This window comes from Hippoglossus stenolepis, chromosome 3, assembly GCF_022539355.2.
Source record: "Hippoglossus stenolepis isolate QCI-W04-F060 chromosome 3, HSTE1.2, whole genome shotgun sequence".
Taxonomy (NCBI): domain Eukaryota; kingdom Metazoa; phylum Chordata; class Actinopteri; order Pleuronectiformes; family Pleuronectidae; genus Hippoglossus; species Hippoglossus stenolepis.
In genome coordinates, this window is record NC_061485.1 from 11,359,337 (window position 1) to 11,386,715 (window position 27,379).

At 39.2% G+C, this 27,379-nt stretch overlaps 1 protein-coding gene across 7 annotated transcripts in view; it reads left to right on the forward strand.

The window, feature by feature from the left end:
* Nucleotides 1-27,379, forward strand: part of atp2b2 (ATPase plasma membrane Ca2+ transporting 2) — a 119,792-nt gene that overhangs the window by 24,068 nt on the left and 68,345 nt on the right. For 6 of the 7 annotated variants that reach the window (XM_035152926.2, XM_035152918.2, XM_035152924.2 and 3 more), the window contains exon 1: nt 17,751-17,962. The exons of the other annotated variant lie outside the window; for it this stretch is intronic. The gene's annotated coding sequence lies outside the window, so the exon portion shown is untranslated. Of the gene's footprint in view, nt 1-17,750; nt 17,963-27,379 lie in introns of those variants that run through there. 7 annotated transcript variants of the gene reach the window in all.

Sequence of the window (27,379 nt, forward strand, 5' to 3'; positions counted from 1 at the left end):
TCCCATTTACTCTAACACAGACTCCTTTTATACAAATATTTGAACATACACAAAACAACAGTGGGTATGTAGCCTTCAAGTAATAAATAAAAAGAAAAGACTACTAACATTATAAAACAAAACGGCGGCATGTTGGAAAATAATGAGATTTCAGTTATCAGGTATAGCTCAATGAATGTACGAAAACAGCAGAGAATGCACATACAATGTACTAACACACGCAAACATTCACCCCTTTCTTGTAATTATTGAAAAGCAGGGGTTGTTTTTGTCCTTGTGTGCGAGTTTAGCTGGCACATGGCAGCTTCTTTTACTCTGTTCTGCCCCATGGTAACGGTTATCTTTTTTCATTTTCCCACTGATGTGCTTCTTTCTTAGCTCCATCTTCTAATGAAATTGCTGTTATTTTCCTTTCGCTTTTATCAGTCTTTAGAGAACAACCACATGTAGGATGATTTGCTAGTTTGCAGGTTTAGCAGTAGTTAAGCTGTTACATCAGAGATGTGCTTTGAATGTTTGTAGTGATGGGAGAAGAAACAGCTTATTTGCTGGCATCATGCTGACAACGCTGCAAGTACATGGTATGGGGCTTGGAAGCAGGCCATTAGAGTCGTAATTCATACATTCATTATAGAGTTCCAGGAGTTCCAGTGTGTGTGTTTGAGGTTAAAATAAATTATGGAAATTATATAGTACATTAATGTGAGAATGTGACAGAAGCCCTTTCAAACAGTTTAAGTATGTCCACAAGATAAATGCAAGCGATTATAATTCAGCATTGTGTGAAAATCAAAGTTGGTTTGGTTTGAAATACAGTGCTGGCCTTGAAATTCAGTGCTGATATCATCATTATAGATTCATCAGCGACATCAGTATCAGTTTATGCAAACATCATCATGCTGCATCATCAGCCTCATCAAAGTTCACATCGCAACATCCTCTCGCCCTCTTTTCTCCTGCCGATCCCTTTCTCTTCATCCTGTTTTTCTCACCTCTCGTAATCTCTTCTCAAGTCCTCAACCACCTCCTCTTCCTTGTTTTTCTCTTTCCCGTTCTTCCTTCATTTTGCTGCAGTGCATCACTAGCAGGCACATTAACATCTCATCTCCATTACCCTGCAACATCCTGAAAGAGACTCTCTGCTTTTTACCACCTTCCTTTTCTCTCTCCTCCCTCCCTCCTTCTCTGTCAGCACCTGTCCCACCTTCTTCTGATTTTCATAGCGTGTCCACTTTTCATTGCCTCTCCTTTCCTCTCCTTGCTTCTCCTCTCCTCTCTTCCAAGGGAATGTAAGGGATGCCCTTGGTGTGACCATGAGAGGGACAGGCTCAAGCTGCAGTAGAAAGCCAGTCAGAGTGAGCAAGTATTTGTCGGCATGTGCAAGCGTGCGTATGTGGTAGCACCAGTGTGTGTTATTTGCATAATGCCACTTAACCAGGCAGCTCTGGTTAACATGCAGCCCGGGCTGTCAGTGCTCAGAAGCCAACCATTCCCAAACCAGCTTCATCTCTTCTCTTCTCCCCATCACTCATCGTGACACACTTCCTGGTTGTCTAATCTCTCTTCGCCGCCCTTGAAGGTAGTTTGAAGCAAATCTTGCTTCATCGACACTTTCTTGTACATTGTCAACAGTATTACTTCATTCATTCAATATACACTTAAAAAGATTTAAGACAAGTTTTGACTCATTTTATTACAATTGCAGAATGTAAAGGATATTTTAACTGTCAGGTGCTATATCAAGGACAGTCCTCTCCAGGTGCAGTCTCTCATCCTGAGGACTTCAATTAGAATAGAAATGGCTAATGACAGAGTGATACATTTTATTACTTAAAAGGATTGGGGCTCTCGTCTGATTACTTCCTTGAAGGTGTCATTCAACATAAGTCTCTCTCTCCCCCTTCACAGTATGTTTCTCTCTATATTCTTCAGTCCGTCCAGGACTGTGACATAACTGAGTGATCACCAGGGTTTTACTTAGGTTACATTTAAACTTCATTCTTTCACTCTAAGAAGTTTCACTATGTGGATTAGTATATTCAAACTTGTTAGTATTTGGAAGTCAGTGTTTTATTATCTTGTTCTACATTGTACCTTCTATATTATTTATTCAACACCTCCTGTATACTGTAATATATTATTATTATCAAGGAAACCTTTTTTGTCTAAGTAAATGGCTACATTAAATATATATCATGCTCAGAAATTGTAATGTAATCCTACCATGACCTAGCATTGGTCTTTATTATTTATTAGAACACTGTGGATTTAATCTTCTATCATTGATAAAAGAATAGTTATTGGCTAACAAAGTAGCATTATAATATATTATTTCCCCTATGTATATGTACATGATAAAATATTGTTCATCACCTTGACCTTTGAACTAGGACAATGAGGTCCACTGGATGACTTTTTTAAATAAGGCTGTTTGTAATGTATCAGTTTGTATTTCAGTGTAATACAGTTTGCTCTAGCCTGTGTAGATGTAAGAGCACAGAGACTGAAAGTTGCTGTAATTCAAAAGGCTTATTTAGTCAAAAACAACAGAGATTAAAGATGTTTTGTTCGTGCTAGCTTAATAGCCCAATCTTTTCTAACAAGTACAGGATGTAGGCTAAGAGCTGTGTGTGTGTGTGTGTGCGTGCATACTCTCTGTAACCCATGTAAGCTAGCATTATTCTCAGTGCCAGGCAGATTTGTTGCATAGCAACAAGAACTTTTTGAGGTCAGGAAATCTTTCACAAGTGGAATGTGTCAAGCACAAGAACAGCAAAAATGGAAAGAGAAAGACATGCACTCTGCAAACCCCTAAATAACCATATTCATGTTAAGTAAACATGATGTGAGTAAACACTGTTGGCACATAAAAGCTTCAGATTCTATCACAAACGAGACACGTTCTAATGTAAGGTGTGAAGCGATGTTCTTGGAGCCGTCCACTTGTGATCAGATCACCCAGATGGCATGTTAATGCCAGGTATGAACAAGGCTTGTGATGTTCTGTACTATAAGGCTGCAGAAGTGACTGCAATGAGGAGTAGTATTTAAGACTGTCGAGTGCTTAGCAGCAGGACTTGTGTGTGAATAGTGCATGCGTGCATGCGTGTATATGTGTGTGTTTTCAACGGTGCCAGAGGTTAAAGCAGAATCTAGTTAAACAAGCTTGCTTTTTGCTGGAGATGACCTTCCTCCTTCTTCCTAATGGTATTTCCTCCTCTCATTCTCACCTCTTTACTGTTCATTAGTGGGATTGACCAGCTGTAGCTATAGTGATGCCGTACTAATGACACTTGAGAGCTTCTCACGCACTCCTGTCTTTCATTAGCACGTTTAGTGCTCTGTGCCTATAGAAAAAAAACCTTTATATATCTAGTGTGGTTTCATAAAACATGACTGGAGGACAACTTCCATCTCGGCCAGAGGGGTTATTCTTATAAGCCATAAAATGTATTTGTATATAACAAAAAAGTCAAATATCTAGTTTGTTAGAACCACCAGTCTCACTACCAGTTTGAGAAGAATTCTTTCCAAGAATTTGGAACATTTTAAATACCCTTTTCTCTGCGCTGGTGAAAGCCAATGGCATTATGTTTCTGGATTTTTCCATATGTCCATCCGTCCATCTGTCCGTCCCATTCTTGTCAACACAACATTTCTAGAACGACTTTAAGGACTTTCTTGGATACACTGATCAACTGTGTTTAGAATTGGCTGAAAAACCTCAAGGTCACAGTGACCTTATATTGTTCGGAACACCCATAGAAATAAGATTTTATCTGGTACAAAGATTCAAGGATGACTTAAGTAGAATTTTTGGTTAAAGGTCAATGTCACTCTCCTCAGAAAAACCTTTTATACCTTGTGAATATGTTATTTTAACACCTTGACATAATCCTTTTAAATTAGCCACAAATGTTCACTTGAACAAGATATCACAAGTCTTACTTTTGGGAATCTCTTTCAGTTTTGTCTAATTACAACCGCAGGGTGGTAAATCTACTTTCTGTGTCCGATTATCATTTCCATATATCAACTCTCTTTCATAACAGTATCCTCCATCGGTCACATTAAGAGTAATCATTTTACAGATCTAGCTCTACTCTAAAACTGTGGTTGTCCCTTTCCCAATAGATAATGTTGACTTTGTAATGTACAACTATTTTACTGAGATGATTCATTTGAATTCAGCCCTCCTAAACAGTGCTGTGCTAGAGGATGTTCCCTCGCTGTCAGCAATGTCTCTTGACAGCTGCCGGATGTGGCACAGCAACCTAAACGGAATGGTCTCATCTTTATTCTGCTACTTCTGTACCAGAGTTGTTGTTTGAAAAACCCAGAGTCATAAAATTTGATTTCAGAGAAAGCACAATTTATAAATATATGGTGAGAAATTGACATATTGTAATAAAATTGGTTTTGAGCTTGGCAGTAAAAAGTAGGATGCAATACAAGACTCCTGAATTTCAAAAGCAGTATGTCTGGTCTAAGTGTTACCAAACTGAAATTACATGAGTCACTCTCATCTGAATATTGTAAACAGTATTTGCAGAACTATATTGATGTGTACAGTGTTTTTGCTGTTTGTCTTTGTCATCTGTTTATTTCAACAACAGTCACACGATTTAAAGCCTTTTGATGTAATGTTTACAATTTTACTGTTGGTTTTTTAACCATTTTGCAACTGTGAAGTATGGTAACCAATCCCATCACGTTACTGATACAGCTGTAGAACCTAGTTGACCCTGTATAAAATAAGGGAGTAAATATAGATAGGCTCGCCACAAATCAATCAACAAATAATGCTCACATGCCAGTAATCAAAGTTTAAGATACCTAAAGGGAATAACGTCATTTTGACTTTCTTTGAATTACAAATTGGTCTAAGAGGGCCACTGCAATTTTTGATAAATTAAGTGAAGCAGAGCTCCTCATTCCCTTTCCGGATCATGCTAAGATGTGAGGAACATCGTATTGCATCTTTTGTACTTTCTGTGCCACTAAACCTCTGCATAATTTTTGGGGAAAATGTTCACTGTTCATTTTAAGGGCTGATATGGCAGATTTGTTGGTCACTGAGACTGATGTTATATTGGGTCAACACATCGATGGACAGCAACCAATCATGTTATAACAATACTGTAGGCATCGCAGGCATTGGGCTTGTTGGACTTGTTTGGGCAGTCCAGCTTCTTTCTCATTCAAGGTCAAAGACAATATGTAGAGGACAATGTTGCCTCTCTGTCAGCACTCATCTCTTGTCTTATCTTCTTTCCCTCTTCCTTTCTGTTTTTGCTTCCCTGTACCCTTCCCTCTGTTGGCAATCCTTCTGTATAACTACTTGGCTCTGATTAATTGGCTGCTTGAAAACATGGTCCTTGAAAAGTTCCCCTCACTCTAAAGCAAGTAATATTAGACAGAGTTTTAAGTATGAAAGTGCATTTTGTTAATGGAAAGTGAGAACAGGGAGTTCTCCATGTACTGAACAGCGAGGTTGAGGCGCACAGCTGTACAAGTGTTGCACTCTGTCTGCACTAAACACAATCTTTCAAACCGCCTCGCTGTCACATGTTCTGCACCATTAGGACACTCTAAAGTTTAGTTAGAAAATAAATGCTGTAACCTATTTAAACATATGGTGTCAATACAAGTGTCTGGTATTGGCCTTGTTACCAGCACAGATTGTTGTTTTACAGATGACAAAGTTTAGCTAAAGTTTATCTCAGTAGTTGAGACATGTAGACCAACTTATCGCTTGTATGTTTTTCGTTGTTAAATGGTCAAAGCTTACTATTAAAGGTTGAAGTGAAAGTGGTTTACTTTGTGAGGCCACTCAGTGCTCGAGTTTTTAAAGTGGCAGTAACAGTCACTAGTTTTGAGAACCACTGTATGACTAAATGCATTAATATGAAGTAATGGCATTATAAACAAGTTACTAAAATGCGTATCTATCATTCAGAAAGAATATAATGGCCTCCAGCAAACTGTACAGTGGTAATTCAGACTACATATGTGAATCTTGTAGTTCAATGGAAAACTCAGAGTTTAGTGAAATTTGTAGGGGACATTCCTGGCCTGAGTCGAGATGTTGGAAACCAAATACTATGACCTACAGTTCGATCAATATCCAATCTCCTCACCATAAAACCTCCATTTTGGACTGGAAACCAAAACGAGGGTTTCTCTTTTTTCAAACAAACTGCTTTTAACCTGACAAAATAAATATACTACTAGCCCTGCTGATTATTCAGGTGGATCTGGCCAAAGAGGGGCAATGCCACCAAGAAGAACTGATTAAAAAGTCTTCCTCTGCCTCTCCCCCTTCTCAGAGAGAGGTGCTTATCTTCAGGAGATATCACAGACAAAGGCCATAAAACCCACATTCCACTCTGAATTTAAAACCAGCTCATTTTAATGAATGTCTGAAACAAAGTGGAAATAAAGTTTAAAGTTTCTGTGATTTGTTTTATGTTTTTTTCTTATTCATTTTAGGTAGTTTGATAAAATAAAAGCTAAATTCACAATTCAGAAGTCTGAGATATTCAATTAACATGCAACTCTATTTACCATATAAATATACGGTAACAATAAATGTTTTGTTTATTTCCCTTGGTCTTATAGCTTCTTCCGTTTATGAGCATTAGTAATGTTTATGTCACAATAGTTTATTATACTGTTGTCATATTAACTTTATATTGTTGTATATTAAACCGTCAATGTTTTTCTATAGAGAAACTATTGTGTTATTCACCCTCTGCCTACATTGCTTTATTATTTGGTTTTCCATTCAGTAAATATTTATTGGGTCATTGTGCAGATAGAATATGCGACCTCACCCTTTATACATTAGATTACAGTTTTATGGAGTCAAACACTTCACCCACCCCTTTTTGGCTTAGTGGTGAGTAGAAAAAGAGTGAATTTAAATGTTTCCGTGAACTATCTCTTTAAGTTAAACTATAGAATTACTTTCTCTTATAAACATTTAAATCATTTACAAGTGCTGATTTTCTATAAACCTGTTTCCCAGCTTTTCACTGCAGCACCTCTGTGCTACTTTGACCTCCTTTTTAATTGTGCTTCTGGCCTAGTTGTATAGGATCCTGTCCCCACTCCTGTCGGCCTCCACCTTGGCCTGACAAAGCTGCCTGAGTTTTGCAGTGAACCAGTTCTTATTATTCTATGTGCATAAGATTTTTGTCGGCACAAACAAGTCTTCGCAAAAGCGAATGTAAGATGTCACAGTGTCATTAAGATTGTACAGGTCTGTAGCAGCAGCCTCAAAAACAGTGCAGTCAAAGCAGGCCTGGAACTCCAGCTTTGTCTCATCAGTCCATCTCTTCTTAGTCATGACCGCAGGCTTAGCAGATTTTAGTTTCTGCCTATAAGTCAGGATGAGATGAACCATACGGTGATCAGAGAGTTGCAAGGCTGCACAGGTAACAGAGCGAAAAGCATCCTTTACAACTTTCCGGTGTGGGTCACTTAATGTTCTGTCTGTATTTAAGGAGTTCAAGGCTGAGGTTTGCTCTGTTAAAGTCTGTGTTTCTTATGTGGTCAGCCAGGTGTTGTAAGGCTTCACTAACACAGGCCTAAGGTGAGATGTAAACACCGACCCTAATTAATGAGGAAAACTCCTGCAGTGAATAAACTGGTTTGCAGTCAATGAAAATGGTCTCTAGATTAGTGCTGCATCATTTCTTCAACACTGTGACATCTTTACACCAACCTTCTTCCACAAAGAAACAGAGTCCACATCTCCGTGTTTTCCCTGCTAGCGGTCCATGCGGAGGAGATGAAAGCCAGGTAGATGTAGTGAGCTGTCCGGGATGTGGTCACCCAGCCAGGTCTCTGTGAAACACATGGCGGCGCGTCTTGAAAAGTCAGTGTTTGTTGTGTTGAGAAGCAACATTCTGCTTTTAATGACTGGGTTAATGTCGTTAGCAGAATTTGAACTCTAAACAATCTTACTTTAAGACCATATCTTCCACCATCACCCAAATTATCACCTTTCAATTACATTGCTATAAACACACATATTGTCCATGAGTTATGTAAATATCCCCGTCCTCGTAGATATCAGTCAATAAATATAATATTTGTGTACCTTTGCTGTTGGCTCTGTGTCTTTTGGAGTAGAGAACAGAGATCCAATTAATCAAGAATTCATGACTTCATGATCTGAGACTCATTATTAATTAAATTCTATAAATTTGCTCTGATAGGAGCTGGTGCCTCTTTTACACGAGTACAAATTCATCATAATGCTCGTATTTGTAGAATTTTTTTTCCCTCTCCATAAAAGTGGTCAAATTGGAAATGCTGGAAATTTAGTTTAGAAAAACAAATCCTGAAATTCATACAAAAGATTATTTTACAACTTAATGACAATTAGTGCCACCAGCTAGTGATAAACCAGCTCCTAATGTTTGAGTAACAGCAGTGATTAAAATATGTATTCATTCATATTATCTTTGCATTTGTACTTTTTGGGTACATTTAATGAAATTTTGTCAAAACATTCCACTACATTTGAGTGGAAACCCATTCACTGTAGATGTGGGATTTGAACTCTGGAAGACAGTTGAAGGATGCTGTAGCTCCCTTACGTAGCTCGTTAAATATCCTATATTCGGAAAGTGTACATTTGTTACACAAAACAAGTGTTTACCTATTGTCCTAGCGCTGGGTTTATCTTTCCTATGATGACTTTTTAGAATTTACTCTGCCTCATATTTGCTTATTGAATGTTCCTTGCCTCCAGCTAAACTGACATCCAGCTGAAACAATATTGACTGTTGGTCAAAATGTGTTTGGAGTCAACTTTTTCTCCTGCCACTGGCTCAGAAAGCCAGTCACCAATGAACTCAACAGAACAGAGCTGTTTTACATTACTTAAAGCAAATAGGGTGCAGTTTATTTTTCCAGAAAAGCAGCACAAGGATGTTTTAGTTGTAATTATTTAATTTGCATATAGTCTTGACATCTTTTGTCTGACATCCTGTTTTATAAATCACTTAACAAGAGAATATGGAATTACTATTTTTGATGAAAAGTAATGTTCAAAAGCAATTCAACCAATAAGTATTTAAAACCTGGTTACATATTGTAAGGTCTTGCTGAGGAAACTATTGCATCAGTCGGAAAATGAACTATATTCAATCACAATTGGCTATATCTGTTCATATGCATGTTCCAGTCTTTTTATAAACTATCTGGAATTGTTCAGCTTACAGGCATGCAAGACTGATTAATCCTCTGCTGCATGTTAATCCTCACACCTCACCTCAACCAGGCATTAATTTCCCCTGGAAATGGGGAAATAAGAACTGAATATATGGCTGTTTAGAGAGGAGTGCATGTGTCGAGAAAGAGAGAGGGAGAGGGGAGATAAATGAAGAGCGAAAAAGCTTTGTTAGATTAATGGCGTTGGACACCCAACCTTTCTCATCTGCACCTCACTGAATCGCCTGCCAGCTCAATAGGTGAGGCAGACGGTTTTGTTAGATTATCAGTACAACAATGTGCAGTTCTGCTACCAGGGGTCAGCTAATCAGGGACATTGACCACCAGCCAGGTGAATTGGCAAGAATTGGGGAACTGCAATTAACGTCCATGTCGTGCCCACAATAACAGCTCTGTATTTGCAATGACTTTACATCAAAATATTATTACTTTTCAATTTACTTTCAATGACAAGCGATCAATCAAAAACTAGGGAAAGACTGGTTTCAAATTATTTCTTTGTATACCTTATCTGTATTCATACTTTTTAAAATTGTGTAAGTAGAGTGCTGGCTAATCCATTACTGCTTCTATGTCCATCCCTCCCTTTATAGAAAGTCAATTTCCAACATCGGGACACATCCACTCACACGATTACTCTTCACCGGCCCCTCTAAAACCTTTTACAACCTCTGTTTGCACTTGTTGTAAGGTGTTAAGAGTGAACTGTATGGTCAGTTATACAAGATTTTAAACATTAATATGGCATAATAAATATTGTCTTGGTAACTATATAGTCCCTTAAATGTGTCCTGAGGAGAGAATGATGTTGCACTCCATTTGTGTGTGTTGAAATACGACTTTTCAGTCCTTTTTCATTGATTAATGGTTTGTGCATCTATGTTAATGCATGTGTGTCCATCATTGTGAAACCCATGCCCTTCCCCAGTTGTTTTTTAAGTTTATTTTTTAGCAGTGGTGCCTGTATTAGACAGTGAACAGACATGAAATCTAGGGGAGGAGACTAGCATGGAGTAAATGCAGGCTGGGAGACCTGCTGCCTGGTGAAGTATGGTATTCACCATAACTGTTCAGCTATCAGGTTGCCCCAGTCCTCCACAGGGTTTTTCGATAGCAGAGTCCAGTCCAGAGCTTTCAAACGTTCATGTGAATGGAATCTTCCAGAATTTCTTGAATCACACTCTTTAGCTAAAAAGGCGTCAGATAGAGAAACAAATAAAACCAGACTCAATATTGGTCCCCATTGTCTGGGATTGAACGCCCTACGAGCTGGTAAAAGGCTCCAATATGACTTGACCTGTCTTTTCCTCTCTTTGAACTGTAAGTAATGGGTTCTTATGACTTATGACTTATGTTTATGTCATTACTGACTGGCTAGAGTAGGCATGGTGACCTAGTTAACTTGCTGTAACCGATGTTATGAACTTGCTATTGCTAGTCAACCTACTGTCCGGGTTACCATGAAGTATATTACAGCATTGCTAGCGTTGGCTAATGCTTGTGGCTGGTGTTTTTTTTTTCGTTGGCTCTTGTGTACGCAGAGTAGCTTTTTTCAGTTGTGCTTCTCGATGTGTGTTTCATGCCAGCTTTGACTGGAAGCTGAAACACCTTGCTGAGTTTGCAAAGGGATGGAGGGGGTATGAAGCATTTATTTTGGTACGAGATTCTGGTACTCTAGTGGGACATCTAGTGGCAGTAAATACTGTTTATAAAATCTTTAATATTTTAGCAACCCCACGATTGCTGAGCCACCATCCCTTTTGCACAGTTCCTACATTTCCCAATGATGGCAATATAGAACAAGGTACCCTCACTGAATCCAGTGATTCAGTATCAGGGCATTATTGTGTTAATATTCCTACTTTAGGCTTGTGGTGGTCGAGGTTTAGCCGTCAGTGATACTCAGTACTGTATCCTGGTTGGTATATTATAAGACAAATGAAAGATACTCATCTTATTTAGATTTAATTTACTGTTTCTCAATATTTAGTTGAAGCTGTGAAATACTGTATTTGTACCTAATTAAATGTATATGTATTCGAAATGGTTGTAAATGATTTAACATTTTATGATTTTGTATTTAGTGTTTTTAACAGCACAGAATCATAGCTTAGTGGAATGTAATTATTTATTTAATTTGATTATTGCAGTGGTGGAGAGATAAAATCAGCAATTACACAACACAATAATAATATATTGCGGACATTGCAACTGTTTCATTGTAGATGCCAATTAAAATATCTGATTTCCAAGGTAGACCGTAAGTTCATTGACTCAATTATCTTTATGGCCTGTACTATTCTTAGTATAGTAAAATATCCTTAATGAAGGAACATTTGATGTCATTTTATTATTGTATTGTACATCAACTGAGTGTTAATATTGGAGCACATGTTTGTGTGAATTGACATATTAATGTACATTAATGTACTCCATCTATTTATTGACATAGAAATGTTTATTAAATAGTAAATAAGGGTGCTCAACTAAATTATCAGTATACATATATCATGCTCCAGTTAAATTCGATTTTAGGAAACCAATGACTGAAATGTTCTTTAGGTCATTTTCGGATGGTGCCACAGGAAATAGCAAACACAAACATGAGGAGAAAGAAAGGGACGATGTGACAACAGTCCCATGGGACTCAAACCAGGGATTTTGTGCTTACACTACAATTTGCAGACTGCCCACAGGAACAGACCGTTTCTAACTTTATCATTCTGACAAAACTCATGAATTTGACACCAAGGATACAGGCTTTATGTACTGCCCACACAATCTGTCATTGTGTAATGCCCCGCTCTCCTCTCCCTACCCTTCACTCCCAGTTTGGTATGCAGAAAGCTTTACAGAAGAGAATTTTAGTTCACCCTAACTGTCGGACAATGTCCCCCTGTCTGCTGGCTCTGTGTGCTGGTTTGTGTATGTGGATGTTGGTGTCTTAGTTTTCTGTGAATCCCTCCGTGTTTGTGTGTTTCCATTATTCTTATAGCTTATGACTGTCCTTGGGGAAATAGATGAAGCTCTCCATCACTCTCAGAACAAGGACTGAGGAGAGAGAAAAGGGGCACAGCGGTGTAGAGAGAGAGAGAGAGGTATAAGTGTGGAAAACAGGATGGGATGATGAGGCTCTTGTAGTGTACTGCCTGCTGTGCTGCTTGTGATTTTATGAGTCACAGTATGGCTGCCCACATATTGAATATACATATTTTGTTGCTTGTTTTCTTTGTTTTTAAAGCAATGTGAAGACACAAGTCTGAATTCCTGGATGGGATGGACCTATCAGTATTCGTTAAGCATATTTTCTGCTAATACATGATTATCTTGAGTAAAAATGGAATGATTAGTCAGTTTATTTAGTCAGTGAACAGAAATTGAATTGACAGCTGGAGAGAAAATTTATGAAATGGCAAATCTGGTCTCTGGTTCTTCAAACATGAGCTTTTGTTTTTCTTATTTGATACTGATCTGAATATATTTTGGCTCTGGACTATTATTCAAAAAGAACCAAGCATTTTGAAGGGATCAACTCAGGCTCTGGTATATTGTGACAGTTTTCAATCTTTTTTCTAATTTTATTGCTGAATTGAAAAAAAAAAGATTAATTAAAGAGAACAACTGCTGGAATGTGTAATGAAATAATCTGGAAATGCATTGTTGTTTCTTCAAGAGCATATGATGGTGCAGCCCCACAGGAAAAGCCCTGTGTTGTACTTTAAATATGGCTTTGGTGAGCAATAAATATGCATAGGCTCTTTATGTTTTCATTTATTTTAATAATTCATCTTTTCCTATGCAGGATAAAGCTCAACAGAAGGCACAGTTGAGAGCACAAATAAATTGTGGAGCACAAATCAGACTCTGCAGTCATCATGCAGATTTAACAATGGCAGTTAAAGAATTTGTTGGATTAGTGATTTACATAGTGGAAATGCAATAAATCACAAACCGGGCGCATGAATTGCATTCTGTTCTTAAGATAGTGGGGGTTCTTGTTGAGGAAAATAATACGGAGCAGCTTTATGTTTTGAGGGAGCATGCTGAATGATAACCAGATTTTATATTATGTTATTCCGTACATATGATTTGTTTTTATTGTTATAATATCATTCATATGAATCATCTGTGTTTTAATAGGGAATTTATAAGAACTATTTTCTACAAATAAATAAGGGGAATCGTTTTTTGAGAATATTGGTGGTGTCCACCCCTATTGTAACAAACACGGAAATGCACTCTTTGGTACCCCCACCCCCCTTTCCTTCCTGTATATTTGGACTGACAATCGGGTACTAGGCACAAACCCCATTGGGTTGACCATCAAAACATCACTAAAGTTTAGTGTCTCTCTGCACCTGTCATTTGTATTGTGTACTTGCGTAGGACTGGGCTCAGTGTTGATTTACAACTAAAATCAACCCTCTAGCTCACATTGAGCTAACATTAGCTTGAATAAATCTAAACTCAGCACACTGGAAAGCAGTTGTTGAGTTGGAGCCAAACCTGCATGGATTGGGGAATCCATCCATCCATAGAAGATGTAGTGGTGGCAGGGGTGGAGGACGAGCCAAAAGAGGTAGAGGAACGCAAGGGAGATAGAGAGCATCTGGAGCAGAAGCATCAATAGGTGAGGTTAAGGAAAGAGTGGAGCTACTTCTTCTTTATCGTCTCATGTTGTATAGTGACTCACTACTGCCATGTGGTATTCCAAGACAGGCTAGGCTGGGGCTAGCTGGTTAGCATACTAAATTCAGCATTTACTGTCCTTAAGAAATCATGCATCACACATAATGTGGTATGTGCAACTGGAAAGGATCAACACATACATTTTCCAACTCTTGCAAGAACAAAAGTGTGCTATGTAATCTGATCATGCTTGTGAGGTTTCGAAACTCCTTTAGGCATTTTATGAGAGGTTTCAGGATGTGAAAAGTAAACAAAAGGAACAAACTTGTTTAGTGGTTAAAGGTGGAACCAGTTGATTTGCCTTACAGCATATGACACGAAACTGTTGAATAGGGACAAGCTCAATGCTTGGTAAAGAAACCTTGTTCTGCTTGAGAAGACACTGCATTTTTCATCTCTGTTCGGGACAACGTACAGCTTGGAGCAATTCTTTTCAAAATGGACTCTTGCAAAGACTCTGTTCTACTCAAGACAGACTGACCCAAACCTGGAGAACCAGCTGTGAATGGCATTATCATCTCTATCTGACATCAAACACCTCAGCGAAGAGAAGCAGTTCCAGACATCACATTAGAAAGGTTAGTGTGGTCAAATGTGTTGCCCTTGAAGTATGGTATAAACATTTTATTTGACCTGGAAAGGAAAAAGGTGCCCCACCTCTGACACAGATTTCTAAGAATTCTGTTGTTCATTTTTGAATATTTGAATTATGTTGGTACGAGTCTTTCACTCTTCATAACTGTCTGAGACTATTGCAACAAGGCAGTGCAGACATGCAGTGTGAGAGTAATATTGGATTACAGAGTGTGTGTGTGTGTGTGTGATGGTGACCTCTCGGAGAGAAAGGTTAGAGACCTTTGGGAGTCATCTCATTAACTGCATGCTGGTGTGCATGCACAAACACAGACACAGCACATGGTCTTATTTTACAATGGCACTCAGGAGATAGTCTAAGGCTTCCACAATTAATAAGGCTAATGGTTATTGGCTGGTGGCTAGGAACAAGGATATGAGATGTCTGATTGACCTGAGGTAAACATGTCACTTTATGGGTTAACAGATCCCTTCTGGATGGAAATGGAGCTTTTATGGGAGGCTATTTATAGAGAGAGGGACAATGAGAATGGGGAGAATTATACTAATGTATTTAATAGGCTTCTTTAGTGACTCTCATTTAATTAAGATGAATGGCATGAATTTCTCGAAAAGTGTGTGTGTCAACTTAAGTGTGAAGGAAAACCTGCAGCATGTGTTTAAAAAGATCAATCTTGCAGGATTTGAATGAGGAAGAAGACTTTCCGAGTAATGAGATATGTTCTGTAGTTTACAAGAAAAAAAACATAGCTGTGGCTATACGTTCAGTGGGAAAACTGCTAAGCAGTATGTCTCTGACGGTCTCAGTTGAAAACTTTTACCTCTTATTTAAACGTTTTATCAGACAGTTTAAGTGGTGAAGTCAAAGAGGAAATCCAAATGATGAGCGGTATCTCTTGATGTGTTTCGATTCAAATTCGTGGCGCAAGACAGCAGGAGTTTGCATAGGTGGTCTTGACAGCGAGGATCTGTGTTCCATCTGTGGCTTCCTGAGATGCTATTGTCCTCTCATGCTCTTCCTCCCAGGTTTTGGTGCACTGCAGCCCTGAATTCTCTCAAACGTGCTGCATTGATATTCAGGGCCTGTTTCTGATCCCCATCAGCGCTCCCTCTCACTCTCTCTACCTCTCTCTCTCTCCTTCAGAAAACTAAACTAATGTACTCAAACTTTGTACAGAGTTATACTGTCAACACAGGTCTGAAATTAGGTGTATTTCAGACCTCCAAGACCTCTTTCTATTCTATTCTGTTGTACCTGCCGTCACCTGCAGTGCTGAAGCTGCTGTGGCAGCTGGTCTCTGGGCATGTTGGCATCAAGCTGTTGCTTTGATGAATAATCAGCTTTTTGTTTAGCCTCCATGAATTGATTTTGATTAGAATTTGAATCCGATTATTTCAGGGATGCGTGGGATCACTTCACCTGAACACCATATACTGTCCATAATACAATATGTATACAGTACATAACCCCTTGAGAATGTAGGGAATTGTGGCTTAATCGGATCTCCTTAAAAGTACAGCTCCAAGGAGATGGACAAATGGTAAAAACTAAAAATAAAGAACGTCTTAATCGTCAGACCAATGTATTTTGATTTGTGGTCTTCATCACGGTCATAAAGTTGTTCTTTTCATTACCAATTGCTAACTTAAGTGTTGACGTAAGTTCTCTTTCTTTAAACATCCAAATGTAAGCTCAACCGACAACTCTCGGCAGGCAGCTGAAGTGCAAGTTTCTCAAAAGTGGTCATCTCCAGTCAAAGTCCAGTGCAGGACATGTTGTCTCAGATCAATGTGAGCTGTAGATGAGACTGCTTAGTCCGGTGCTGTTCTTTACTGAAATTAACCATGACAGAATCCTTCAAACCGCCACACAATAGCCCATTTTCTGTTACCTAATGCTTCATTTTCTGGCTCAAAACTTGGCAGATAACTGAAGACACACTCCTCAAGTGTAAACAGCTGTGTAGCACTTGTGCTACTGTAGAGCATGCAGCAAAAAGCTGAGACCTCTACTGTAAGTATGTCAGTACATGCTGTGTATTGTATGTCCCGAGCTCAGCTCTGTTTGATGCTTACTCATCCTATAGTGGGATAACCCTAAAGTTTGAGAATGCTGCTAGTGAGGCTGGTGCTGACTGTGTTGCACAGTGAGACAAAGACGCAGGAAGAATAGACTGACAAAACACGAGAGTAAAAACACACACATACGGATAAAGAAAGACAGAAAGTGAGAGAGGAAACAGTTAGACACTGTGAGGTTCTCGCTCTTCTTCTTTTCCCTCTCCCTCTCCCTGCAAGATGTGACAAGATGAGATCTGGGATAGTAGGGTGACGGCAACATGACACAAAGCTGTTATCCTTTCCTGTCGTGCCTGGCTTGCTGGATGGCCAGATGACTGTCAGAGGCAGAACAGGTGTGTCGGTGTGTGTAGGTGTGTGTAGGTGTGTGATAGAGGTGAATGAGCCAGACACGCAGACAAACTTGCACACGTATAGGCAGGTACAAGAAAGCATCATGTCCTGCAGCCACTATGTCCACAGGGGTGAGCTGCATGCAAGTTTGTGCGTGTTGTGCGAGCATCCCGATCTGCAGAAGACAGGAATGAGACCCGACAACGACGCATGTCCTTGAAAGTTACCCTCCCCTCTTTTTCTTCCATCTCCTCCCACTCTGTTTTTTTCACTCATGCACTCCCTCCTTCCTTACCTCTACATCCTTCAGTCCAGTTTTCGCCAATCACTCTTATTTCTATAATCTTTCTGTTTCCTCTGTCTACCCCTGCCCCCCATTTTTTCTCAATCTATCTTCCTTCTCCTGTCATGGAATAAGGTTGTGATTGTGTCTACAGTGGACCCTCTGCTGTCCTCTGGGAGCAAAATGTCAAAGACAGTGAGACGAGGGAGCCAGGGAGTAAGAGAAACGTAGTGAAGGATTGACTGTCACATTTGTTCCCTTCTTCTTCCAACCTTCTTTTCTTCTCTATCCTCATCAATTTATATTTTCAGTTATCTGTCTTGATCTCTCTAATCAGTCAGGGAAAAGTCTTGTCAAGTGAAGAACAGCCTCTCTGCTATGCAGCACTACACATACACACACCCCGACACTGACACCGACACACACGCACACACATACATTTTTGCGCGCGCACACACACACACACGCCCACCCCTGCTGCCTGCTGACATGGTACAGGCTGTGCATTGAGACAGCCCCAGCTGAGGCAGGAGCAGTGAGAGTGCTGCTTAGCGAGTCTCCACACACACACGCACACCTACACTCACTCACATACACATCCACACACATTCACACATACACACACATACTGAAAGCCACTGTGGTGGTTAGTCCGCTGCTGCATGTGCCGTTGCAATATCATTTTTAGGTGGGAGGATTTTTATGTCACGATGATGGTGGTGATAACCTTGCTACCATGTAAGTATACGTTATCCTTATCTAAAATGTAAATGGAAGAACAGCTTATCTGCGTTATGCTGGTTTCATTACTGGCTTTTTATTCTGTTGGTATAAATCATCTGCATGTTGGGAGGCTGCACTGTGTGAATATCTGTACATGTTGTCCCTTGTGAGGTTTGTGGGTACGCAGAATGTCAAGTATATTGTAGCCCCGTATCTGCAGGCGAGGGGTTTTGAGAGGATGCTCTGTAATAGAGGGAGAGAGCGACATTTGAAGATGAAGGATAGTCCGTGGTAGCAATATTTGCCTGCAGAATGGAGTCATGCTTGATCGATGTAGTTGATCTTTACATGTATTATATATTTGTATATATTTAATCCTCTTGACTTGTAATTTCTCTAGATGTAAAAATGTCTCACCTGTTCATCTGCTGGCACAATGAAGTCCCTCCTCTTTGTCACACTTACTGACTGGTGCTGACACAGCAGCAGGTCCGCTGCTGTAACTGATCATGTGTGTCTGCAGGCTAGCTGTCTTCACTGCATTAGCTAACTGACTGGTTTGGCATGGTGACAATATTAATAGGGAGCATTATCACCTCTCCTCCATGACCTGTTGGCTCTCCGCTTTCTCTGACTGTCTGGCTCCGTGGCTGACTCCCGTCACAGGTTGATGATTTAGTAATGCCACTAACTGGTTAGTTCTTTTCTTGCTCGTCTTTTCAAACTGACTGATCATCGCTCCGACTAACTGACACTGTCGCTGCATTCTTAACCGGTCAGTTCAGTCGGCAGCCTGTTAGTCGATGTGTGCACTAAAAAACATCCATTCCAAGAAATGTCATCAGTCACTCAACCAGTCTCGCCACCATCTTAGTCAACCAGCGGGTTGTTCAGTCACTCATGCATTCATTCAGTCAGCAAATTAGTTATTCAGTCATTCATTCAGTCAGTCTGCCACACTGTTACACAGGCTGTCATAGGAAATTGATTGTGCCTCACTTGGGACGACTGTGTGACCTCAAACATCAGCTCCACTGCACCAAGACGGCCAGACAGCTCAGAATCAGAGTGTCAGTCCTCTTTCACCCCTCTCTCTCTCTCTTCCGTTGTCCCCTCACTCTTTCTCTTTATCCAATCCCTTTATAAAGCATACATAACTCACATGTAATGGGGCTGTCGTGAGAAAAGATACATATGCAAATTGACTGGAAGTGGAGTAAAGAAGCAATAATTGGAGCAAAAGAGATGGACTATTTTCTCTACGACAATGTCTCATGGTCATATTAATCTCCATGTCTTTAAGCAACATTTTATATAACTTAACCATACATTTAATGGTGTGGTAGGAGAGTAGTAACGCAGTAAACATGCAGCGACAGATTCCACCTCTGTCTAAAACTTCAGACCTAAATAGAAAAATTGAAGTTTCCATTTCCACATCAGTTCAGGAGTATATTCATATTAGTACTGTATCCCCAGGTCTTTCCTTTATTAGTATGGTAACATGAGAAGGTACTTACATACATATATACAAAAATATGCCTGTTTATGATTTAGTGTCATGATATATACATAAGAGGAACAACAGACGTGTGCTTGAAAAACAAAGAGAGTAAATCCATGCCCCGCGCTGCTCTGTCATATCTCAATCTGTTTGCGTCGCAGTGCATTAAAGTTTGCTGTGTCATCATCACCTCTGTGTAGCACAGCGACAAGTACAGTGCTGAAGAGAACTGTCATTTTGCAGCAAGAAAAGGTCTCGTGCTGTTAAGTGTTCATTTATTACTTCTTGTCTCATCTGTAATAACAAATGACAGAAGATGAAAGATGGTGTTTGGTCATTTTTATAAATAGTTTGTTTTGTGTTTGTGAGCCTTTCTACCAGAATAGGAGATGCAAGAGGGCTGAGAGGAGAGAGAGGGCTGTCATACAGTTGGAGGACAGTTTTATTTTTATTCTTACTCATAATCCATTTAAAGAATTGATCAATTATTTCTAAGAGGCATTTGGAGCAAAAAAAACACAACACATTTTAAAGAGGAATTAATTGTATCTGAAGAGATGGACGTGTTAAAAGTTTGATTGACTTCAGATTTCACGAGGGAAACAGGATGTTACTTTATGATTTTTACCCCCCAAAAACAAGTAACCACACTGTAAGATGAAAATAAGAAAATGCATAAGAAGAAGCAGGATGTAAGCACTTACAGCCACTTGACACTGACACCCACTGGTGTTTTTTCAATTGGTCTAATCCATGTTCAAATCACTCATTGTGAGAATTGACAATGCAGAGTGTTGGTCTTCATACATTAGTCTGTGGTGCACTGAGAAATGGTAATCAATAGCTTTTTTCCCCCGATACCTTACCTGTCGATTGTTATTAGATCTTTACTAGACCATATTGAGCACTTTGTAAAGCTGGGGCAAAGCTTTTTGCGACAAAATGTGATTATTTGTGGGTATTTGGCAAATTTTATTTTCTCAAATATACATATTTATTGTAACATCTCTGTAGTAAAGCAGCTGAGGTCATGTTTATGCAGATCAAATGGCAAAGGTTCCCCTTTTCTTCATTAATCTCTATTTAAGGTCTTAGACCACCTGTTCACTTTTGTATTTTTCATATGCAAACATTTAAATTCACATCAAAATACATTTTTAATCAGATTAAAGGGGTGTTTGGAATTAGTGTTAATTTTGCAATGTTGTGGGTTGTAATATGCTTTGCTACTTTCAGGTTGTTTCTCTCTCTCTCCACTTCAATGCCAAAAAGCAACTCAAGGCAATGCCATCATTTACCATATTAAAGTGGTTAATCCAAGTGGCTGAAAGAGCTTGTCTCATGTCATCACCAGCTCCAATTTCGACACTGTTTTGTAATAAGGATATACAGGGTACACTGTGCCCCTCTCAGGACATAAAATGTCAAGTTATTAAGTTGCAGTCTTGAAAAACACATTTCTTACCATTGTTTGTACTTAACAGGTATTTCATTGAACATATTATATCCTGGTAAGTGGTTGAAATGTTTTTTTTGGGATGCAATACAAGTTTTTTAAATTACAGATACAGTAGATATTATATAATAATCTTAGTTTGACATTGCATGTAACAATGACAAATCAATGACAATTTTATGAAGTGAAACCCAATTCAGACAAAATTACACTATTCGTCTGAGGCCTGATGCACAATGTCCTGTACTTACGTTATGTTCAAGGAGGTTACAGTCCCCGGACTTCTGTTACTCCTCATCTTTGAAAAAATTGTCTCTCTCCTCCTCTCCATTCCTCTCCTTCTGTTGTAGTCCCCTTCTAGCACACTTAGCCTGCATGTGTTGAATTTAATTAGACCAATAACTCCCTCATGATTTCCACAGGCTCATCTGGAGCAACGAGAGGGCCATTGCAGCAGCAAGTTCAATGTGTGTATTTGCCCATGCTAACGAAATTTCACACAGCATGTAGTAGTGAAAAACATGTGTCTGATCTTACTCAGTGAGTGAATACATGAATATATATATGCATGATTATATTAATAGTTTAAATGTTTAAAATAATAATATTCTTCATATATATATATATGTGTATATATATATATATATATATATATATATATATATATATAGAAGAATATTATCTCATTCACCCCAGTCTGTTCTTAAGACTTCAGAATACCTAAGAGGTGATCCTGCTGATTCTCAGTCACTATTTACAGGCTATGTACTGCACTGTTAGTATGTTCTGGTTTGAGTGCAACTAATCATCATGAGGAAAAAAATTACATAAATGTGTTTGTTGCACTGAAATGGTTACCGGTGAATCTTTTGTAAGCCCTCTCTTTTGTTCTATTAACAGTTAGATAGACATGCTCTACTGCATGCATTTCAATTCCTCCTTATCTCCCTGTAGAGAGCTGAATTCAAAGCCAGAATAACATCCCTGCGTCTCTTTCTATTTCTAGTCTATCTTTCTAGGCCTTATGCCGGTTGTCCTATTTTTCAGTGAAACCTGGAACACCATTATCAGTCCTTTTCTTCCTGTGGCTAAACCAACGCTCGTTCTCCAGAAACAATGGCACAAGCACATCGCCAGGGCCAGATGTTTTGCCAGCTATTTATGTAGATTGTAGTCCAACTTGCTCAGTGGCACCATTAGACGGATTTGTCACAGATACTCAACATAGGATTCTCACAGACTCCAAATGTACCCCCGGATGAAGAGTCTGGCATTAACATATATATATATATATAATTTACCGCTGGTGGTAAAAGAGACAAACATGCAGATGGGAGGTAAACAGACAAAGGAGAGGTTCCGAACAGGCAGACACGCTGAGGGGTTTAATTAAAGGTACACATTTAGAAAAACCTTGTTATTAAGGACACTGATGACCCTTAAGTGAACTGCAGTCAGCATTCTGTTGCTCATGCTAACATGCATTCCTGCACTCTGTAGTATATATGCTTGTGAACTAATCCATTAAGTTAGGGTTGTTGCATGATACTTTGCATACATAAGCTAGTTAGTATTTAGCAAGCTTTAACAATTTTAAAACTTTAATCAATTTGCTAAAATACTGTGCTAATATTGCAGCATAATATACATTTTGTGTGTAAGATTTGGGTGAACGGGACCAATTGGCAGAATATAAAATAAATATGTACAAATGTTGTACAAATTATACTAGAACGGGCCCTTTTATCTTTAAATACTTTATATTCACATAAGGAGAGGGTCCTCTCTACGGTGGCTGCCATGTTTTTTACAGCAGCCCAGAGATGATGAATGATCCCCTCGTGAACGTGCATATTCTTCCCATATCAAACCCGTCTTCAAGTCTTACACAATGTGTGGCCGCTTAACAGATTAGTCAGACATTTTGTGCAAGTGTCGGTGTCATCCAGTTTTTTCAGTCACTTTTATTTGGGTGGTCTGTCGCTCAGTGTTCTGGGACGGTGAAGCTAAAAAAAAAAAAGTTTTATGTTAAAAATAGACGCACTATTCTAGAGACACTATTCTATTCGATTATTTTATATCCCTTGAAATGACAAAGCAGTCAGGTGCGATGCTGTTCACCTCAGATGCTGTCTCCCTATGCATGCCCAGCAGCTGCACAGGAAGGTGTCCTGTGGGCAGCTGTATCATGCTTTTTGATTCCCGGATGTTTTGTGGGTACAGATTAATTGGCCCGTTGAAAAGCAGCATTTAAGCGACTACACCCAAATCTAGTAACAGACGAGGGATCTGAGGTCAGGATCTCGGCACATGCCACAAATGGATTTCTTAGTTTTTAACAGCTGGGTTTTGTTGACACAGATAATTGCTCCTGCTAATTAGTATTAGGTCGAACCAGCATGAGCAATCCTGTTATAACTATTTGTTCGTGTATAAATGCTCACAACATGACAAATATCATAATGATGATAATTGAATCTCAGGCTCTTGACATCAGGGGTCATTTCTGAAAGTGGGGTGAAAATAAACATGCATCTATGTTCAGTGCTCTCATATGACTGAGCACATTTCTTTTCCTGTGACATGAGCAGAGAAGAGGGCATTTCAAGTTCGTCCCTCTCCTTTCACCAGTGTGTAACTGTACAACAAACCATATGTGGCAGAAATTACAAGACCAAAATAAATTTAACCTCTACCAAAAAACATGTTTTTCTAAACACATGTAAATACAAGGATTAGTCTAAGCCTTATCGGAATTAGTGATAAAAAACTACAAAATTTCAGGATCTGTCTGCGCACACACTCATATGAGTAATAAAAGTCATGCGTAATATCAGCATGTTAGAAATTTTACCCAGAACCTTAACTTACAACTTTAAATTCACGGCCTCTGCCTCATTAAACACAACCTTTAAGCATTCACCTTTGGAAGTGATGATGCAGGATCTTTCTTGGTTAGAAACCTTCTCGAGCAAGTATCAGCCTCAGTAAAAACACACAGTAGCTGTGACTTGTCCACATTAAATAATCCATCTTTATGTATATTTTATCACATTGCATTCAGTTAGAGTATGGAGCACAGATTCCAATCTGTTAGGCTCTTTTGAACATAACTTAAACATGTTGCTTATTTTTCTGTGGATGTCATGTGTACGGTGCTCAGATTAATGAATCCTCATCTGAGCCATTTGGTGGATGATTGCGTTGTTGTTTGTAACCTTGCCTCTAGTTGAAGGGGTTACAGGAAAGACTTTACTTGGCAGCGTGGTACTGATTACCCAGAACCATAGAAAATCACATGAAGTCATTGTTAATGATAAAAAAACAATATATTCAAACTTCTTTCTGATATAATAATATGCAAATCATCTCATTGCTCCTGATTCTTATTGTCATCCAATTCCCGTCTGCACCACTCTTTCCTTGTTTTAAAATATGGAAGCTAACTACAGGATAGCAACGCTTTAGAGGAAAAGAAAAGATTAAATAAAGAAAGACACGTTTCACTTCACTCCCTCTACCTTATAATTTACCATGGGTTCACTCCCCTAAGTTTCCGTCAAGGTGATTGACAGCAAGGTGCCATGCTCCGGAGGAATCGGGCCGGGAGTTGAGTCTAATTGGATAATTCATCAGAAGAGAGCAGACATGCTCCTATTTTATAGGATGATCTCCTGCAGAGGCAAAACTGCAGCAGATGCACCAGAGTATCGTGTCTACTAGTATACTGCTATTTAGCATTAGGTCATTATGTGCAGACAACATTTTGTTTAGATGGTTTTTCAGTAATTATAACCATACGTATTTTTGCATGTATTGGTTACAGTTGTTAATGGGCATCCACACCACTACTTTAGGCAGGATTGCACTTTACATCTCCCTTCAGAGCGTAACAATGCTGCTTACATTGTATAATGTAATTTAAACACCAAGTACAACCTGTACAAAATATTAAATATTTACTAATTTAAATCAATGTGAATGCTGATGAAAATATGTTACGCTGAAAGAAGAGAGGGAACGAGAGCGAGCAGGCAGTTGAATATGAAACACAGAGCTAGGCGAGAGGAAAGGTGGCATTTTTACAACAGCCACAAATGGTGTGAGTGCTGCAGAGCCAGGAAATGAAAAAGAGGCCGGTGAAGTCAGGAAGGAAGCGACTGTGATGGAGGAACCTACAGTGGCACAACCATATTATTGAGGAGGAGGTTGTTTTTAATAGATGTGAATGATGCGGCCTGCTGGAGCTTCTTGTTTGGACCAAAGGCTTATATCACTCAGTGTGCCACCCTCTGTCCTCTTACCCAGTCATCTCACAGCTACAGCATATCATCACCACTTCTCACTTTCTCGCTTCTCACTCTCACTCTGCGGTGACACGCAGCAACCCCTGCAGCCATCGGGGTTGCCTGGCCAACTGCTTCTCTTCAAAAGCTCCTCACGATTTATGACTGGACATAGCACACACACAGTATTTGTGTGTCTCTCTCCTCCTTTGTATTTTTCTTCTCTTTAGCCTGATATAAGTGGAGCTGCAGTCCTTTGCGAGCTCCTGCACTAGTTTCCAAATTTCCTTTTCTTCAGACTCTGTCTGCGGCGCTTAGTTAGCATGACAGCTGCTTTCAATCCAATTAGAGAGCACTGATGGTGCCAGAACGGCTCTCCGTGTGGTTGTTATATAACAATTCACCTCTGAGACAATGTCAGTTTACATGGATAATGCAGTGCAGTATTGCAGTGCAACTTCTATCTGATATGCGCATGTACGTATTTTAGGGGATTCCCTGATCATTGTGCACCATTTCAGACAATTTCACAAATAAGTCACGGCACACATTAGCAGTGTCATACACAACCTATACATACACAATAAAACTACTTATTCTTTAGGAGTTCATTGGGTTTTTACTTGCTTTGTCATGCTGTCATTGAATCATGCACAAATCCTTTTGAAAGTGATAAAGCTACAACCAATCAACTAACTTGCTGATTGGTTGTAGCTGGACACAATTTTTTGAGACTGGCAGTGAGGTGATGATGGGTTATTTTCTAAGCATCGACTCACCACAGTCATTGTTTCTGAGGCTGAAGTTTTCTAGCGGTGATGCATCACTGTTGTATCACATTGTAAATTGTTGATCTTATTTGCTCCCCTACATATGAAATCTGATCAGTGCTCTTGAACATGTTTTGAACTAAAACTCTTCATGTCATGACACAAAGACCCATGAGCCTTTCTTAACCTGACATCTGAAATTATGATGTGATCTTTTTGAACGTGCAGGTGTGCAGCGCAGCATCCCCTGTCATTGAAATCTCCTGCACTACTTTTTGTCACAGGCAGGGGGGGTTGTATGCCAGCTTGTATGCTGCTGGTGTTGGTGATGGTGCAGTGGGCACAGCTCATACCTCAGCTCTGCCTCACTTTGCTCAAGGACATTTTGAGACAGACACGCAGAGAATGCCAATGGCTTTACTGTGGAGGGGAAAAAAACTACCTACCGCTCGTCAGACCAGGAACTGCTCATCAACGCACAAGCACAGTTTGATCATTGCACTAAATTATAATACATCATATTTTATGACACATGATAGTTTTAAAGTGTGAATTTGAACAAGTCTGTCTTAAGGATAAATTGAAGTGAGGCTAAGATCATGATATCACATTTAAGAGCTCTATAACCTACAGCGTTAGACTAGAGATTCAATCTTTAATCCTTAAAAGCCTCACATACCAATAGAAAATATTGATAAGCTAGGGAGGCATCTTTTGGTATCATATTTGAGTGTATAAACTTTAAATTTTATTGAATTATTGACTCAGGCTGCCAGTCTGCAAAGCACTTAAGAATATAAAGTGCCCTTGCAGCAACACTAATAGAAAAGGTACTGCAGTGATGCAAAGTATCATTGTAGTAACATGTTTTCTATTTCAAGTGCACTAACAAAACATTTGACAGAGATACAATACATAACAATTGTTCATTAAAATGTCTATTTTGTTTACTTGTGTACTTACATAATCCAAAATGTTTATAACAATGTTAAAAGTCAAAGAAATCCCCAATTTTATTGAAGGTAACGGGACGCCTAACCCTAATATCCACTTTACCAATGACTTTACCAGTCTCTGCTGTAACTTTGGGGAAAAACAACTAATGATGAAGAAAAAACACACTGCTAGCTAGTTAGCCAGTTGGCCAATCGGCTGTTTTTTCTTGAAACTATTTGTATTGGTAACCCGTAGCAAGTATTCATTGTCGTTTGCTGCGTAACGTGAATAAAACTTAAGCACCTTACCTCATGAACGTGACTTGCGTCTGAGTCTAGTTTGGTAGATTTTTAGCGACTGTGGCGGTGAATTCAACCACTCCCACGATCCCACTTGGTGGCCAAAGTTACATATTGTATGTGTAAGTGAAAAAAATAAGGGCCAAAAGCTAACGACTACTACATGTCATGTCCAAAATTA